Consider the following 18,913-nt stretch of genomic DNA (forward strand, 5'->3'; position numbering starts at 1 on the left):
TGGTTTTGTTTGTTTGTGGTTATTATTGCAATGTCTCGAATTTAATACAGTAAAATGACAAAAGTGAAATGCTTCAAAACAAGCACAATGTGATCCTATAATTGCAGCTCAAATCTGTCACATAGCGTCTGAAATGTGAGCAATAAACTGACGGGGAAGACGATAAAATCTAAAAGACACATTGTTAAAATGTGTATTTCTATGTCTGCTATTGTCACATCACATGCAAATGATACGCTGTGTGTGCACATTAAGTTATGCTCATAAAAACACATCCTACTGTACGTGCGCAGTCACGTACACACACGGGAGTTAAACTACATGTAGAGCGGGTACGCTTTGTTAGTCGGTAGATGTTATAATGAACTCACTGCTCTCCGAAGCAAGACACACACAGTCAGTGCAATGAAACACATTTACTGGCACTCACTTTATACTGGCAAACACACACACAGTCGTCTTGCTTTCTAAGAAATCACATGGACTTCTCTTGGCACATCACTGTACTCACAGATTATATTTGTTTCTGTACTTAAGTATTATGGCAGTTTATGAAAAGTAAGCTGCAACAATGTATCAGCAATGTATTCCCAAATCATGCAAAAGCTCCTATAAACCGATTGCAATTCAAAAGAACTTGGCAAAATGATTATAGTTTGATTTTTCCCGACATAGCTTGGAAAACCATATGGAATAACAATCAAACAAGCTTCCAAAAAAATCCTAATTACCAAAGCATTCCCCTAAGATTCAACACCGGATCAAGTTAGCTCCGTCTCCTCTTTGTTGTACCTATAGGTACTTTAACGCATATGTTTTGGGAATGCTCTGAGGTACAGTCATTATCAGAAATTCTCAACAAGGAGATGTTGCCCCTTATTATGCTTACTAAATAACAATCCTCAGGTCCCTATGTCTGTCCATTGTGGCGACCCCTGCTGTCGCCTGTATACAGTAGTAGTGTTCCTGTTAACCTGCCATCAGGGCCTTCTGGGAACACCTGGGCCCAGTGCTCCCAGCCTATAAAGCCTAGTCTCATGACTCATTCTCTCTCTCTCTCTCTCTCTCTCTCTCTCTCTCTCTTTCCCCACAGACCACATCGCTGGGCTTGTGGCATCCTTAGGTTCTCCTTGGTTAATCTTTTGCTTGTTTTATACATTTTACAAAATACACACGCCATTTACACTCTCCATGCACACCTAACACTACTGATACTACTGATATTCACACTCCATACCTTTTGATCCTTTTGTTCTGCATAATTTACTCTACTTTTGTTAAATCAATTAATTGATTTAATCGTTACCACGGTGTATCTCCCTACTTGTCATGGCTTTTGAGAGCCAGGTTGTGACACCATGAAAAAAAGAATTTGGCTGTCTGGCCTAACTGCTGCAAAGTAAATCCTAAAGTAGTACAGTGGAGACCGCCACACATACTGTCATTAAACCATTGGTGGTACTTGTTGTTAGATAGTTTGACTCTAGAACTCTCTATTGCACGATCTCGTGGTGTGGTGCTAAGGAAAACACCATAATGTCTTGGTCAGAAGCTCAAGCTGTTGAATCTCTCACCAGAGGAAGGGAGGGTTCCCTGGGGGGGTAGATCACTCAGGGAAATGGGGGGTTAAATATAATTATAAAACAAATTGCTGACATTTAGACACGTGTGTGTGTGTTTATGTGCGTGCATATGTAAGTGTGTGTGCATACATACGGTACACATAAGTATATGAATTTAGGTCATGTGTACGTAGGTACATTGTACGTCTGTATCTGTTTGTGCAGACATACCAATTCATGTGTATATCAATATGCATGTTTCCATATTATTAATTGCACGCTAGGTATTGTTATGTGCATGCACAATATACCATGAATCAATTTAAGTTTAATTGTTTTGGAACTACATCTGAACTGTATATGTACACAAGTTCTTTTCTGTGAACATGAACTAATAAAAAGTTGTTCATAAAAAAATAAAAAAGCTACAAGAATCTGTGACAGAGTGAAGAACTTTTAAATCTAGAGCCAGGCCAGCGTGCATCCTGCTATCCTGGCACCAAGATCTGGGTTAAGAACTGCAAATACTCGACCTGCGACTACACTCACAAGATTCATCATCCTTTCACCCTCTCTCTCTCTCTCCTTCTCTCACCCCAAACTTGTGTTTGCTCACCTCCGGTCTCGCAGTAAAACATTCCTCCTCTCTCTCTCTTCCATCCCGACTACACTCCATCCATCCTCGACCTCCACTCTCAACCCTGCCCCCCCCATCTTAATTGATGGCCTCACCTTTCTGTCACTCCCTCACTTTATCTCCCTCCCTTCATTCCTCACTGTAGTTGCTCTCCTCTGAACCAGGACCCATTAGTTTCCCTCTTGAAAAGCAAACTCTTCGGTCTGAGATGCGAGCAGCCAAACATATAGGCTTCTACTCAAGAAAAAGCGCTCCATTGAAAGTGTATTCTACCAAAATGCTTAAACAAAAATGTATGACAAATTATGAATTATCTGTGTCAAAATGTCTTTTCCTAAATAAACTAGTAGAGTAAAGAGACGTTTACACCTTTACCCATTATCTATACCTGCCTTATATTTTTAGAAATACAATACTAACTGTTACAAAGCTCCTTTCAGGAGATTAGAAGATACACAATAAAATCCAAGACCATAACTCCCAGAACAAACCATAGCTGATTAGGAGGAAGCAGATAAACCAAGCAAAATTACACCAAGGAAAGGTTAAAACATTGGTTGGAAGAAGTTGGTTGTATCTTTCTACAATCTAGAAATGCTCTGACTTAACAAAGACTTAAAGTGGTCCAGGTTGGATAATATAATATATAAAAAGGCACGTATGGCAGTATGAGGACCAATAATTATTACTTCATACTTCTCATTCTTTAAATGTAAGAAATTGTGTAGTATCCAAGCAATTTAAGTGAATCGTGTTAATACAGAGGTATATAAAGCACATCCACATAACAGAAGAGGAACTGAAATTACTGTAAGACACACACATGCACACAAATCACAAATAGTTATTATAATTTGATTCAAGAAAAAGAAAAATCAGCTACAGCTTGCATTTTGGAAAAACTGATTTTTTGGGGTTCGCTATTTCAGGCGGTTTTCTGTAAAAAAAAACACACCAGACTTTCACCCAGGAGACCGGTGTTCCTCAATGTTGATGTGTCACATAACTTCGGAACTTAAGTCAACACCACTTCCAGAGTTATTTTAACCCAAACCATGAGTTTTATTTTGAAAAGACTGGAGCGGAAATTGATAAGTGTGAGTGTTTCTGACATAATACACCAAAAATGAGGAATAACTTTTCGTAAGGAATCATACATGAGGATACATTGTCTCTTTAGAGGTGATTTATTTAAAAAAATAAAAGCATAATGCAAATGTATGATTATCTAATTAGCACACACAACTGATTGTTATTGATGGACTCTTGAAATGGCACTAAGAAAACCAATTTTTACCTTATTTTTCTCTTTGTTTTGCAGTTCAACTTTCTCAAATTCCCTTTGCCAGTCAAAAGTCACATTTGGGAAACAGTTTTTTTTCCCCTCTCTCAGAAGTCTGTCAGTTTTCTCTGACTGTCAGTCACAGATATGGGGGACGGAGAGAGACAGTGTGAGGGAGAGAAGTAGCTTTACTGTGTACACAAAGGGGTGTTGATATGAATTATAGATTAAAAGTGAATGGAAGGTAGTCTGCCTTGCATCACTGAGGTGATGAGGTCACATGGTGAGAAGTGGGTTGTGGGTGGAGGTAGAAAAGAAGCAGTGAAAGACAAGTAGTGCAGGATGAAAGAGACAAGGATAGAGGGAAGAAATAACGTGGGAGAGATGGGACGAGTTTGTGATTAGGAGAAAAAGTGCAAGAAGAAAGAGAGAGAGTGGCTGAGAATGTGAGAAGGTGATAAAGAGAGGGAGGTGAAGAGACAGGGAGAGCATGAAATGACAAAGAACAATGTTGAGGAAGGTAAACAGCTGTTTCTGAGTTGACACTGGAAGACAGATAATAAAAACAAGCCTCATTATATCTCCCATCGTCCTCTGGGCTGCTTTAGAGAAGTTTAGATGCCATCATTATCAGTTTACCTGCTATTCTCTACCTCTCTCGACCCCTCTCTCTCTCCCTCTTGCTCACCTTTCTGACAGCTTGGCGGGGGTAAGACTATGCTCCCGTAATTATGTCTGGGTTTTTCTCTGTCGCTCTCTTTTCTACCTGACACCCTCCAGCAAGCCACAGCAGGATCCAATTTAAAAAACAGGGCAATCAATGTGTACCTTTCCTCGGAGTGGTAACAATGTCCAGCACCCACTCTCGGTGGGATGTTGATGGGTAAACATGAGGTGGAGAGCTAGCAGTTGTCCGTCTGTCTATCTGTCTGTCTATTTTTTTCCTGTCCACTCTCTCTCTACCTCTGTCCGTGGGCGACAGTATTTCTGTCTTCCCTGTGATGATACGTGCATGTAGGCATATCAGCATATGGCCTGTGATTGTAAGCTGGTTGGAAGAACAATGGCGTTGATTGCGAGAACAATGGTTTCACACAGTGCTGACTGCAACGGTAATGATCACTGCCACATTCTCTCCGTTTTGAAAGCCAAGTGTGCCTCCGTTGCGTGCACATAAATCACAATTCTAGCAAAAGCAAAAAGCAACAACAAGAAGCACATTTGGTGCAATTAATATGGATGCATTTCACTAATTTTCTTATATAAGAAACATGTCTAGCGTTGACTGTGAGACCATTCGGTTTTATCATCTATTCACATAGTGAATCACTGAAAGAACATATAAAAGAGATAGCGAACTCTAGCGTCCGTAGTAATTATGACAGAAGCAAAAGCGGAAGTCAGGCACAGCGTTAAGTTGCACTTTTGAGACGTAGTTATTTTAAGCCAAATCACAAAGTTTACCCCAAACTTAAGCAAGGGCTTTTGTTGCCTATACCTAAAGAAGTTGTAGTTTTGTTGCCGAAATCTAAAGAAGTTGTACTTTGTTCCCAAAATCTAAAGAAGTAGTAGTTTTGTTGCCTAAACCTAAAGAAGTTGTAGTTTTGTTGTCTAAACCTAAAGAAGTTGTAGTTTTGTTGCCTAAACCTAAAGTAGTTGTAGTTTTGTTGTCTAAACCCAAAGAAGTTGTAGTTTTGTTGCCTAAACCTGAAGAAGTTGTAGTTTTGTTGTCTAAACCTAAATAAGTTGTAGTTTTTTGCTGCCTAAACCTAAAGAAGTTGTAGTTTTGTTCCCTAAACCTAAATAAGTTGTAGTTTTTTGCTGCCTAAACCTAAAGAAGTTGTAGTTTGTTCCCAAAATCTAAAGTAGTTGTAGTTTTGTTGTCTAAACCTAAAGAAGTTGTAGTTGTTTGCTGCCTAAACCTAAAGAAGTTGTAGTTTTGTTGCCTAAACCTGAAGAAGTTGTAGTTTTGTTGTCTAAACCTAAAGAAGTTGTAGTTTTTTGTTGCCTAAACCTAAATAAGTTGTATTTTTTTGCTGCCTAAACCTAAAGAAGTTGTAGTTTGTTCCCAAAATCTAAAGTAGTTGTAGTTTTGTTGTCTAAACCTAAAGAAGTTGTAGTTGTTTGCTGCCTAAACCTAAAGAAGTTGTAGTTTTGTTCCTTAAACCTAAAGAAGTTGTAGTTTTGTTGCCTAAACCTAAAAAGTTGTAGTTTTGTTCCCTAAACCTAAAGAAGTTGTAGTTTTTTTGCTGCTGTTAAACCTAAAGAAGTTGTAGTTTTGTTGTCTAAACCTAAAGAAGTTGTAGTTTTGTTGCCTAAACCTAAAAAAGTTGTAGTTTTGTTCCCTAAACCTAAACTAGTTGTAGTTTTGTTGTCTAAACCTAAAGAAGCTGTAGTTTTGTTCCCAAAACCTAAATAAGTTATAGTTTTGCTGCCTAAAGCTAAAGAAATTGTAGTTTTAGAAGTTATAGTTTTGCTGCCTAAACCTAAAGAAGTTGTAGTTTTAGAAGTTGTAGTTTTGTTGCCTAAGTTTTGCTTTCACTTTTACAACATAGTACACCTCTAATGACTCACATCTACGGTGCTCATAGCGACCAATAATGCCCATTTAATGTCCTGATAACAGTCAAATCAGTGAATTAACTGACACAACAACAAGGTTTTGAAGTATCAATGAAGTGTTTTTAGCGAGCTACTACCTTTTGCAGACATGCAATAGAGTTCTGATGCTCCATGAAACAGTTGTAACTCTCTCTCTGTGTGATTTTATTAGTGGTGGCTACGTTTAGGAGTTTGATTGTCTTTGGAGTAACCTTTAGGGCTTTACACCTATTTACCAACCCGTACAGTGTGCTGCATGTGCTGAGCAACTAACAGGTCGCTCTCATTCGAGGCTACCTAGATAGTATAACCCTGACATGCTTCCCAAGTTTAAAATAACACAGGGCTAGGTCTCAGACGACACACTGTTCCTCATTTAGTGCTCCAGTTTCATCTTCTTGGCCATGTATGTGTGTATGTGGTGGTGATAGGTGTGTATGTGTGTGAGCGTCTTAATGACCACAGTAGTGGCCCAGTAATAACTTCCTGAAACCATCCTAAAAATACCGTACAGTAACTTTTTAAAAGCACATATGCTTATTTGAGTAGAAGAACTTGGATGAAATGCGGCACCGCTTGGGAGCTGAGCTCAAAAATCAGTAAGTTCACAGAGCTCACCACGTCCTTGTCATCATCTGTGAGTCTGGTCTGTGTACACTGAGCTGAGTCGCTTGTTTGTTTACTGAGCCCATCAGTACAGCCGTCCTGCGTCTTGTATTATTTAAGATTCTGCAAGAATCTACTGTAATCCTTCACAGAAATAATGCAGAACAGACATCTATTAGTTCAAAGGAGTTATTCTTTGTTCAAATAGCGCTACAGTTTGTTTCATAAAGTCATCTTATTGTAGGCTGTAGACTAAGTCTATTTGTATAGAAAGATCAAATCAAAATGGAGTAACATGAATAAATAAAAAACTAAATACAGTGCATGTGAAAGTGAAGTCTGACTCACTGCCACTCGTGTCATAAAAAGGGTAAAAAGCTCTTCAGAACTGTGAGACTGTGCGGTGGTTTCTGTTCAAACAGATGCATAACCAAAGCTGCTGGGCCAAACAAAAACAAATTGTTGCTATAGCACCACTTCACAGCAGTTTGTCACACACAGAGAGACAAACACAGCCAAACTATTGTCATCACACTGACAGTAGAAAATAAAGTTGAACAGTTGTTGTGGCCTTTTTGAGTTGAAAAAGTTTAGCATGATATCAAAGTTGCTTATTAAAAGGAACAGTGAGTAACATTTAAAGGGGATCAACTGGCCAAAATGGAATTTAATATTAATAAGTATGTTTTATTTAGTGTATAATCACATGGAAATAATGAATCGTTGTGTTTTAGGACTACCCAATTACTGTATGTTACGTCCCAGTACGGTCAGGAAGAAACATAAGCCGATGTAGTCAGTGTGAAGTGGCCATTTATTGTAAAATTGACAATCAGCTGAGACAACAAGGGCTGCAGACAATCAAGTATAATGTTGCAGCAAACTAAAGCAAACACAAGTGTGTTAATATAAAATATAAAACTAGGAACTCAATAAAATAAAAACGTCTGCAAACTAGAAATAAAGATCACAGCTGAGCTGGAAAGCAACTAGATATGAACAATAAATAAAACTCTTCTTAAACTATTCTCAATCTAACAAACAAAACGCATCTATACAGAGGAAAGACTAGCCAAAATGCACAGTAATATGTGACCTAACAATAAACTAATCCCTAACCCAGTTCCAACCAAATCACAAAATGCTTCTGTACTTCTAAGGTAACATCAAACAAGGTATTCAATACCATCAAGTTAGTTAGTTAGTTTGTTACAGAATCACACAACAAAGAAGCAACGAGGTGGACTGGTCAAGGGTAATCACAGCCACCCGTGTCGTTCATCTCCGGCAGCGCTTTTATCCGGTTCAAATGCCTTTTACCATTTTAAAATTCGTCTGGTCTCCCATTTTTGTTGCTGCCTTTGAGCCGGGTTGTAACAAATGGGGGGCTCGTCCGGGATGTAGAATGAGCCGTTTATATCTACATACGGAGCGGGTCCTCTTCACGGATCTGGCCGCCATGTTTCTACAGAAGCCCAGAACGGACAAACCAAACACTGGCTCTAGATAAGGACATTTGCATTTTCGCGCTGGCCACCGTAGTTCTCCTACACGCCTGGCAGACGGGAGAAGTTTCAGTTGGTTGCAATTTGCAATCTGCAACCTCAACGGTAGATACGGCCAAATCCTACCCACTGTACCTCTAACTTAATCTTATCCACCCAGTGGGCAACCTCTGGGTCTAAAAAGTGAAGCCAATGCTGAAGTGCCTTAAACCAGCAGGGGGCGACTCCTCTGGTTGCTAAAAGAAGTCTGATTGTATAGAAGTCTATGAGAAAATGAGCCTACTTCTCACTTGATTTATTACCTCAGTAAACATTGTAAACATGAGTTTATGGTCTCAATCACTAATTTCAAGTCTTCTTCAATACAGCATGATGTTCATTTAGTAAATTGTGGTCCCATTTAGAGTGAAATAGACCATAAAGCAGGAGATGCTTTAGGGCGGGGCTACCTTGTGATTGACAGGTTGCTACCACGGCGTTGTCCGGTCTGGGAGTTGTCGTTGTTTTCGTCTTACAATTTTAACCCTTTCACAGTGTATTTTCACTTCATCGAAGTTAAATTTAACCTATTTTGGTCGCCAAAAAATGTCTTATTCAGCGTTGGGTTGTACTTAGCTCCTCCCTCTTGTGTCACTCCAAAAACCAGTGGGTGACATCACGGTGACAACGTCCAGTTCTTATATATACAGTCTATGTATCTACCATATCATTCATCATTACACCACAGCGTGTCAATCCCAGTAGTAGTGTCAAGTTGCTGTACCTGGTCTCGAGAGGAAGGAAGAACCTCCATTAACACTTAACAGAAGTTAAAACTGCCATCAAAGGAAATCAGCACATTCAATTTAAACTCGCCATGTAAAACAGTTGGATCCCCTCACAGTTATCAGCGTTGGACCGCTCTCTAAACTGCCTTCTTATAACAGTAATAGTTTCAAGTGCAGTAGAAGTGGCCTCTCAGTCGATATCTTATTAATGCCCTCATCTTTTATTTAATTTCAGTCAGATTTCCCATCACTCCACAGGGCAGGTAATGGACTGTTTCTAGTGTCCTCATTTTTGCTGATGCTGTTGATGCTCTCTTTATTCTAACACTTTCATTCGAGGCGTTAGGAAATCAGCACGGGAGGCTAAAAAAAAAAAATCGCCTGTATCTTCAAAGAGTAACGGCCAGCAGCTAAATGCAGGTTTTTACGTGAATGACACCTGAGTTTACCAGCTGACTTGATATGAGTGATACTGTACGATGGTAACGACATTTTGCCTGTAGAGATGTTGGTGCTCTGGGTTGGTGCAGTGAGACGTGACTGTTATTCCGCCCATAGAGCGCCTGGAGAAAGTGAAGGCCTCTTTGAGACAAGCTTTAACAGCCTGTTTTTCTTCTGATCCCTGGAAGCTGTTGGTCTGAACAGTCCTGCAACTTGTGCACGTGTAAATCATGCTACAGTATGCAGGCTGTCCACATTCTGCGCCAGTGGACAAATATGGTCATAATCTGCGAGCGTACACCCCCTATCCCCATCCCCCCACCCACCTCCCTCTTTCTCTGAGAACAGAGAACATTAGAGACTACGCAGACCTAGAAATATCATGGCGCTCATAAAATATACATAATAGATACACAGAGAAAAAAAAACACGGTTCCCTGCTGTGTGAAGTATCTGCCCATAAAACGAACTCAAAGAAAGCTGGGTGTGGATGCACAAAAATCACCAAGGGAGGATTGTCTGAATGATGCTTCATTCTGTCTTTGATCATATTTCTCTTTCTTCCTTCCTCCGCTTCAACCTCTGACTGTCAGTTATTATCATTTTTTTTATGCTGTTGTATAGCAGTCGCTTCTGGATTAGGTTTTTGCAAGCATACTGATCTGATTACGGCACTAGATAGGTCAGCTTATGCAACATGTATGGCTCGCTGCATATGGGGGATGTCTCTTTCGCTCTCATGCTCTCCGACTTGTTCCTTCTCCTGTGTTCTCCCACTCTCTTGATTTGTTGGTTATATCCATAGTGAATTAGATCTTATTTAAAAAAAAGGTCCAGCATAATGAGAACCACATAGTCCAAGTGTTGTTTGGCAGAGGACATTGTCTTCAAAGTGCTTCTAAAAGATTTTGGAAGCGTGCACATCTGGCTGCAGATGTTTTGAATGCTGATGAATGTTTTTTTGATACCTTGTGATTCTGTAATTTGCTCTTTGTTTTCGTTTTCAATTGTTATGTTTGTTTTATGTCTGCAACCATGTAACTGTGCTGCTGCCTATCTTGGCCACGACACTCTTGGAAAAGAGATTTTTAATCTCGATGAGTTTTTACTCCTGGTTAAATAAAGGCACCAGAAAATGTTCTGTGGAGAGCCGGGCCGTAAAGTGAAAGTCAGAGTAGATTAGCAATCTCCTACTCTTCTCTCAGATAAATACACACTGCTCTCTTTCTTTCTTAAACTTATATGTCTAATTCTCATGAATCAGATCGTCCCCATTTCCCCTTCTCCCCACGCTCATTACGTAATGTCTCTTCTCTAATTGAGGGTACTACACAGACGATGTGTGTGTGTGCATGTATCCTACAGTATGTGTGAGTTTATAAGTAGATTAGTTGGTGTCCTCTACTACATTTCTTTTCTGCAGAAATATAATTGCACTTTCTCTTTAGTTCCTTTTCGGTCACTGGCACTCTTACGTCACGGTTTGTTTCTTTGTCCCTCCTCTTCAGCCACATCCCCACCTCCTCAGAGACTACCCGTTGTCATTTTCCTTCAATCCACCAGATGTCCTCGGACCGTCCTTCCTTTCCCCGTCACCTGACTGCCACACCCATCCACACACCTGCTTCCACTTCCCTCATCTCTGTAACTGGAGCTGCGGTTGTGCGTTGTGATTGGTTCAATTTTGGGGAGCGCAGACCAGATTTTACTGCGCATGTGTTGTACCCCAAAGATATGATGTGTTGATGACGCGTGACGTCTCCTCTTTGCACCCTTGTTGCATCATGCTCTGCAATAACCTGGCCTTTCCTCACCGAACTCTTCACCTGCATCTCAATAGGCTTGACGTCATGCACACGTGGACGACGATAACCTCACGAGAGCGAGGCGGCCGCAGATTTTAGAGCCAGGCGCCACAGCTGCTCTCCACCGACTTCAAGACCCAGGGCATTATGGGAAATGCCTGGCTGTCGCCTGATCAAAGAGCTGATGGCTCTTAGTTTTGACAACAAACACCACGTGTTGTAGAAAGTCACAACTTTCCGTGTGATTGTAATATTTAATGCTAGATTGTAGGATGTTAGTCTCATGTTGTGCAATGAAGGTTTCATCTGTTAACAAACACATCTTGTGTGGTTGATAATATTAATAATGAAGGTTATTTATATAGCACTTATTAAAAGGAGTGATCTAACAGGATGTCACTCTTCCTGTGACTTCCTGTAAATCCTTTGAAGGCTGCTGGAAACGGCTGGAAACTGTCCGACTGTATTGAGTTTTGTTCCCCGCTCTCTGATTCTATAAGCTCATTCCTGCATTAAATCATTGAAGTGCACAAGGCCGCCTGTCTTTTCTGCGTTTGGGTCCTTCCCCCGCTCCCTGCGTTACCAACGGTGACACGAGGCACTGATAATTACTTCAAGGTTGCAGCTTCCTTTGCCAACAGACCTGGCGAGTGGATTAACACTACAGAGAGTGGAAGGACAGAAAGAATGAGGGGAGGATGTTGGGAGCCAGAAAAAATCTGAGGCAACGTTAAAAAGAGTATATATATATATATAGAGAGAGAGAGTATATATCTGTGTCTCTGGGCCTATCTGTGTACGTGTGCATCTGTGTGTATCATCTGTTCTGTGACTCTGAATGCACCCATGCAAGTAAGAATATACATTGAAGGATGAAATAACACAAACAACTATAAATACAGAGACAGAGCGACACATGGATCGGGAGGAACTGAGAAAGAGACACACTAACAGATTGCATCTTTTTTTACCTTCTCTCTGCATGGCAGCTAAGCATAAGCTCAGCGAGGGTGAAAAAATACTATATCAAAAGGAGGAAAGGGCCGATGATGCAACCCAATGTAAACAGGATTAGTAAATGCTAGACGCAGCATATACTGGCACACTACTGCCACGTACGGCAACACCACAAACAGGACTAGGCCAGGCAGGCAGGCAGGCAGGCACGCAGCGAGGGATACAGACATGAGAGAAGAGATGAGGAGGAACAGAAAGAACCTAAGAAGGATTTGTTTATTTTTGTACATAATAGAAGACCAGCCGTGTGTCTTGCACAAACAGATGTAGGAATATATGCAGCCTAAAAGCAAGAGAGAAAGAAAGGGGGCCAGCTGTGCACAACTGAAAGACAGACTACAGAGGTATGAGTGCTGATAATATAGATTTGTCTATGTGCATATGTCACAGTCATAGTGTCTTCCATTACTGTTGGAAGTTTAAAAGCTGAGACCTGCATGATGGTGAATGAAAGACGAGAGGAACAGTTGGGAGAAGTATGTTTCACGCTGTACGCCTCGTTACATACACGCAGGCAGCGGGGGAAAGTCATGATTTAAGTGCAGGCCTCCGCTAACGTCCAATAATATCACCAGGTTGCTGCTATTTTTACTGTTTCTTCGTGCTAGCCATGACACAGCAGTTATACAAGGGAAGCCGAAGCATGGGCGTACACGCCACATATTGTGCGCCTATGACTAATGACTCAGAAAACTGATTTAAAAATCCAAATAATGTGGAGCGATAGTGACACAACATCATCCCATTCATCAGAATCTGTAGGATTATTCCACCTGGGAGCATAAAACATGCACATGCATGCTCAGAAACACACAGATGGAGCGCATAACCTCCTCGGCTGAGGTTGGGGTTATTGTGCCGTCTAGAAACTTGACAGGCAGCTGTGAAACAGCAATCGAATTTATAGGGAGAATATAAATCTGTATATGCAAATGATATGGCGAACAAAAAAAAACGACAGAAATGGGAGTCTCAAGTGAGGTAAAAATAAACTGGGTATCAAAAAGATAATTGACAAGTGCCATTTTGGTTCCCAGCTGCATCGAAATGTGTTTGTGGTGGCAATCAAATGTAAACCTGGTGGCAGTAACCCTTACCCATCTGCTTTGCCAAGACAAACAAGTGCCCACAAAAGGACGATTTGCAGCCACTTTGACATCTGAGATAATGGGGAAAGGCAAAGTGATGAAAGTCTCGGTGGCTATCAGTCAAAAACGAGCTCAGAACTCATCAGTAAAACATGTCACACACTTGATGAGACTCAAACTGTGAGGTAATTTAATGCTTCGTTCCTTCAGCACCAACATACACAGACACACACTCTCTCTCTCATCACACACACAAAAATGTCTTTCTATTTATCACTTCCGGACACACACACATAAATAGAAATACATGCAGCTTAGTTGTGTCATACACACACGCACACACACACACACACACAGCCAGACACAAACATACTCAAAGTCTCAGTTCTAGGCTGCCACCCAATCGATAATCCCATTATAGCTGAAAAGGCTCTTTTATTTGTTCTGATTGAGTTTGGTGGGGGAGTAGGGGGTGGGGGAGGGGAAGAGGGGCATGGCTCATAATTAAAGCAGGATTTGCTAGATTGATGGTTAAATGGGGCGGATCTCAATGTAAGCACACACACTTGCTGTGCTGTGTCACATGCAAAAATATGACAAAAGCCTCTTTTCCTCCCTCAACCCATCCCTCTTCTCAACGACAGCATGTCGATCACTGGATGTGGTGAAGATGTGTGTGCATCAGTATGGATGAAGAGGAGTCACAACTTTGACCTGAAGTGAAATGTGCTGATCTCCAGAGTCTGAACAACTGGCCTTTGATATCTACAGTAGCAGTTCCACGTGTATATGAACCTTGACAGCCTTGACAAAGACACACAAGCGTGCACGCACCAACCTGGAGGTGTCTAGAAGGTAACCCGCAAATTGCAAAATCTGATCTGAAATTTGCAAAAACTCTCGCGAGACTCGCTGCCCGAAAACCTATCCTAACCTTAACTATTCAAGATCAATACCTAACCTTAACCAATCGAGATCAATACCTAACCTTAACTATTCAAGATCAATACCTAACCTTAACTATTCAAGGTTAATACCTAACCTTAACTATTCAAGATCAATACCTAACCTTAACCAATCGAGATCAATACCTAACCTTAACTATTCAAGATCAATACCTAACCTTAACTATTCAAGATCAATACCTAACCTTAACCAATCGAGATCAATGCCTAACCTTAACTATTCAAGATCAACACCTAACCTTAACTATTCAAGATCAATACTTAACTATATCCCCGAATCGTGGGTTACCTTCTAGACACGACCCACCACATTCCTGCTTGTGAGGATGAACAAACATTAAATCAAGTGAATTTCCCTCAACACACATCACAAATAAACACATCTTCCTTTCACAGCCCCTCATAGATTGGATTATTTGTTGTCTGTGATGAAGCACGTTCACCGAGTCAAAATTGGTTTGAAGTGCCTTTAAGCAAGGCTCTAAACCTAGAATGCATCTCTACTGGTAAACTGTGGTTATACTGGACTCTTATCAGAGTAAATGTACAATGTGAGTGCTGTGTGCTGCGCTGCGTCCCAGTGCAACCGTTCCCTCAGGCTGTTGCTGTAACAGTCTGGTCTTCATTGGCATTCATGCCGCTGGCAATCACAATGTTTCAGGTACTCGTCTGCCAAGTAGTGTGGCATCACGGATTCAAGCGATACAGTACACGGAACACACACTGAAAGCTAGCAGCTCCTTAGCAAAAGTCAGTTTACAGTGCACGCAAATTTAAAAAAGGGACCTAGTGTGCTTTTTTCCCCTTTCCTTAATGCCAGGATCAGACTACAGGATATTTTTGCAATGGTCACTATGTCAGATTAGACGATTGAGAGTCATAAATTCTTGTTGTGACTGTCTGACGGACTACACATCCATCTGTCCCCTGTTCCAGCAATACACACTCTCCCTGCACCGCCGTCTTAATAATAATATATACGGGATTACTGGGGCTCAAGCCACCGGGCCCGACCATGTAAAGGGACCCACGAGGCTCCACAATAAAAATATAATTCACTGGGAGAAGCGAAAGCGGGCGTGCAACGGGATGCTCCATGCGCAAAGATGCAACGACGGTGGTGTTTTTTTTACTCCGACACAACCTAGATTGAATATCCTACGGTGAGGTTCTGGCTGCAGTTACTGCTGGGAAGGTCCGATGACATCATTCTGCATAATAAGTAGCCATGTGCTTCTGTTTACAGCTGTGTGTCAAATTCACGGCTGTCCACAGAACACGTCGTGGAAAGCAAATAAAAAAAAATCAAACATACTAGACTTTCTGTCCGGACGTCGTGAGGCGACGACACTCATGTATCGTTCCTGATCCCCTGCGACGGCCGTGTCGGGCTATAATCGGGCTGATATCTGCGTAGTCTGAACCGAGCATTAGGGTGTTATATAGTTTTTTGTGCTCGTAAACGGTCTGCAGTTACAAAGCCCAAAGTCCATGCCAAAGAGAGTTACTCTTCCCCCACAGAAAAACTTCTCCTGAACTGCCTCGCTAGAAGTCCCACCTTTTTTTTTTTTTATCTGTAACGTGGTAATGTCACCAAGTAAAACACTTTGCTTATAGCGGCTAGTTTGACACGCCCTCAAACAAAGCTAGTTAGAGCGGAGCTGGAGCAGAGTCTGAAGAGTTTGGTTCGGTTGACCAATCATAACAGCATGTTTTAGTGGAAACCCAAAACATAATAATGCACCTGAAAATGAGCACAATAAAGTCCTCTTTAAGAAATGCTGCAGTCGTCACTTGCATGACCTTCCTCAAATTGCGTACAGCATTAATGCAAAGGTGTGTTACCTGCTTGATAAAGGCTTACAGAGCACATAATTACACGAGTATTGCTTTCTAAATGGCTCTCTAGCATGCAGGATAAACATCTGAGAATGCCACACCATGTTATGTGCCAAGATGTAGATAAGCTTTCCACCATTAGATGGATTTCAAACCAGACTCTCATTATTCATGGCTAAAGCTGGAAGGCACCGTCACCTGGCGTGGTTAATACAGAATCGTTTTATTTTGCATGTCAAGATATCCCTCACCTGTCCTCTCCACTTCTACCGCTGCTTCTGAAAAACGCCGCCACCAATAGCACCTTCAACAATCAAGAAGCCTGCAACATTCAAACCTATTTCCCCGTCTCCTCAATCTCCTGCCTTGTTTGTGGAAAGTGGAGGCACAATCTCTCTCACCGAGAAACAATAGCGCGTTAAACATCTGACACATGGCGACGGGAAAAGGCTGCAACAATCCAGGAGCACAGCAGCAGCCGACATGTGACTGGAAGGCGCCGTACGCAAACCACCTGAAGCGTTAACAGAATTATAACAACGCTGTTAATGGCTCTGAGATGTTGGAGTGACAGGCTTAATGTCTTCCTCAGTCTCATCAAGTAAGTCAATAATTGCCTCCCTTAATAGCCTATAACAGTTAATAGTTTCTCTGTTGGTTAACTGAAACAACGTTAATGTCTAAATATTCTCTCCTTGCCACGCCTGGAGTGCTTTTGGCTCGCTGCAATCATCACTACAATAGCAGTTTTTATACGACATGCATCACGTCTCTTTAATGCTCCCTGTATCACCTAGAAGAGAGAACAGGGGTCAGCAACCTGCAGCTCTTCAGCTCCTCTCCAGCGGCTCCCTGTGGACTTTTAAAAATGGAAATGAAAAACTGTTTTTTGTTTATATTTTCATTTTTATTTATCATTGTTGCAGGTCTATGGTACGACGGTACGACGGAGTATTAGGGCCACATTGACGAAAAAAAATAAATCTGAAATTACAAGAATAATGTCATAATATTATGAAAATTAAATCATTATATTATAAAGTAGTAGTTTTACATGTTATTTTCTTTTTTTCTCTTAAAGTTATAACTTTACTCTCATAATATTACAACTTTTTTCTCGTTAAGTTATGACTTTACGCTCATAATATTACGACTTCTTTTCTAGTAATATTACGACTTTTTTTCTCGTAAACTTCTGACTTTATTCTGTAAATCTTAGATGTTTTTCCCTCAATGTGGCCCTAATACTCCGTCGTATATTTGCTCTTTGGCCCTCACTTCATTAGACTTATATACTATATTCTTAGACTATAAACTAATAACCTTCATCACAATGCTCAAATGTTTTACGGCTCCAGACAGATTATTTTTCTCTATTTTTTGGCCTTAAAATGTCTCTTTTGATAGTAAAGGTTTCTGACCCCTGACCTAGAAGGCCGGCGTTTTAGCCTTGATTTTTATGAATAGTACTCACCCTTTAAAAAGGATTGTTTGCCTTCAAAGGGCATCAATTTGTGTCTTGAAATACAAACTAATTAATTTGATTAAATATACAAGAGAGCCGAGGATGCACTCTGTAACTGCTGTTTGTGAATCAGAAGCTGTTTTATGTTTTGCTGTACTGTTGGGTTCACAAAGGCATCAGGATGTTTTATTAGTTCTCCTGTCAGGCTTAAGAAGCCCTTTACAGTTAAGGGGCCCCTGGAGGCCACTCCGCTTCTATACCTGTCTGGACCAAAGTGATGTGAAGTGACTGACTAACTGACAGTGCCATCCTCCGAGGGCATCAACGAGTGGGCTAAAGAGCCTTCGAATACAAAAGGACAGGGGGATTCACTCATATAGGCGATTATATTACTGTGTGACGAAGCATACAGTACACATCTCACAGGGTCACAGCTACTCATTTAGCAGGTCACAGCTGATTACATAGGCAGCATGAATTCACATTGCATCCCACATGAAGTAGCATGTGATTTCTTCATGTAGTCTATGTCTGGATCCAAAACCTCATATACTAGGAGTACGTACTGATTTGGCCAAAATGTAGCATGTAGTATGCAAAACCAAAACAAAATCTCCAGTATGCATCGGACCAGTCTATCTCGCCTACTGTATCCCACAAAGCAAAGCGCTGGAACGGTACAGGCTACAGTTACAACAACAACAGCAGCCAAAAACAGCTTGTTTTTTTACATGTTTCGTAGCTATTTCATCACTAAATTCACTTCTGAACATTTTTGAGGCCAGAAATCAACTGTGTAGATTTAGAATATTGACAGTTTTACGATATTAGATGGAGAATCGAACATTTGCTCCGACGTTTTCGGAGTTTAGAAGCTCCACAAACTGCCGTGACAGCTAGCTATATCGCCTGCCGGGGTCGCTACCTCTCCAGCCAGCCGGGCGGTCACGCTCACAGACCGCTATGAGCTGGAGCTCTCTAGAGACCCGTCTTTTATTTCCTAGTTGACGGATAGTTTTGTTTAAATATCACGACACAAATGTTCCATTAGTGACGCTCACAGAGCAGCTAAAGAGCAGCAGAGTGGCGAGGAAAGAGGAGAGGGAAAGAGCTGCAATGCAGTATGTACTGTATACTGTATACTGCGTTCGTCAGTAGTATGTAGTAGGCGGTTTCGAATACAGCCATGTGTATGCACTGTATTTTTGTTTTTTATTAAAATGTTAGGGGGTGGCTTTGGGTTTTCCTTTTTTCCTCTTTCATGACTAGACGGTTTTATAACAGCATATCAGCCTCTTAGCTACGGAACTCTGCTTACTCTCAGAAGCTGACG

At 41.1% G+C, this 18,913-nt stretch overlaps 1 protein-coding gene across 5 annotated transcripts in view; it reads right to left on the reverse strand.

Annotated features, from left to right (window-relative positions):
• The window catches only part of LOC119501781 (protein phosphatase 1 regulatory subunit 29), an 82,672-nt gene that overhangs the window by 34,889 nt on the left and 28,870 nt on the right, over positions 1 to 18,913 (reverse strand). Inside the window, exon 1 of one of the 5 annotated variants that reach the window (XM_037792388.1) lies at positions 6,701 to 7,401. The exons of the other annotated variants lie outside the window; for them this stretch is intronic. The gene's annotated coding sequence lies outside the window, so the exon portion shown is untranslated. Of the gene's footprint in view, positions 1 to 6,700; positions 7,402 to 18,913 lie in introns of those variants that run through there. 5 annotated transcript variants of the gene reach the window in all.

The sequence above is a fragment of the Sebastes umbrosus genome, chromosome 14, assembly GCF_015220745.1.
Source record: "Sebastes umbrosus isolate fSebUmb1 chromosome 14, fSebUmb1.pri, whole genome shotgun sequence".
In the NCBI taxonomy this organism is placed as follows: domain Eukaryota; kingdom Metazoa; phylum Chordata; class Actinopteri; order Perciformes; family Sebastidae; genus Sebastes; species Sebastes umbrosus.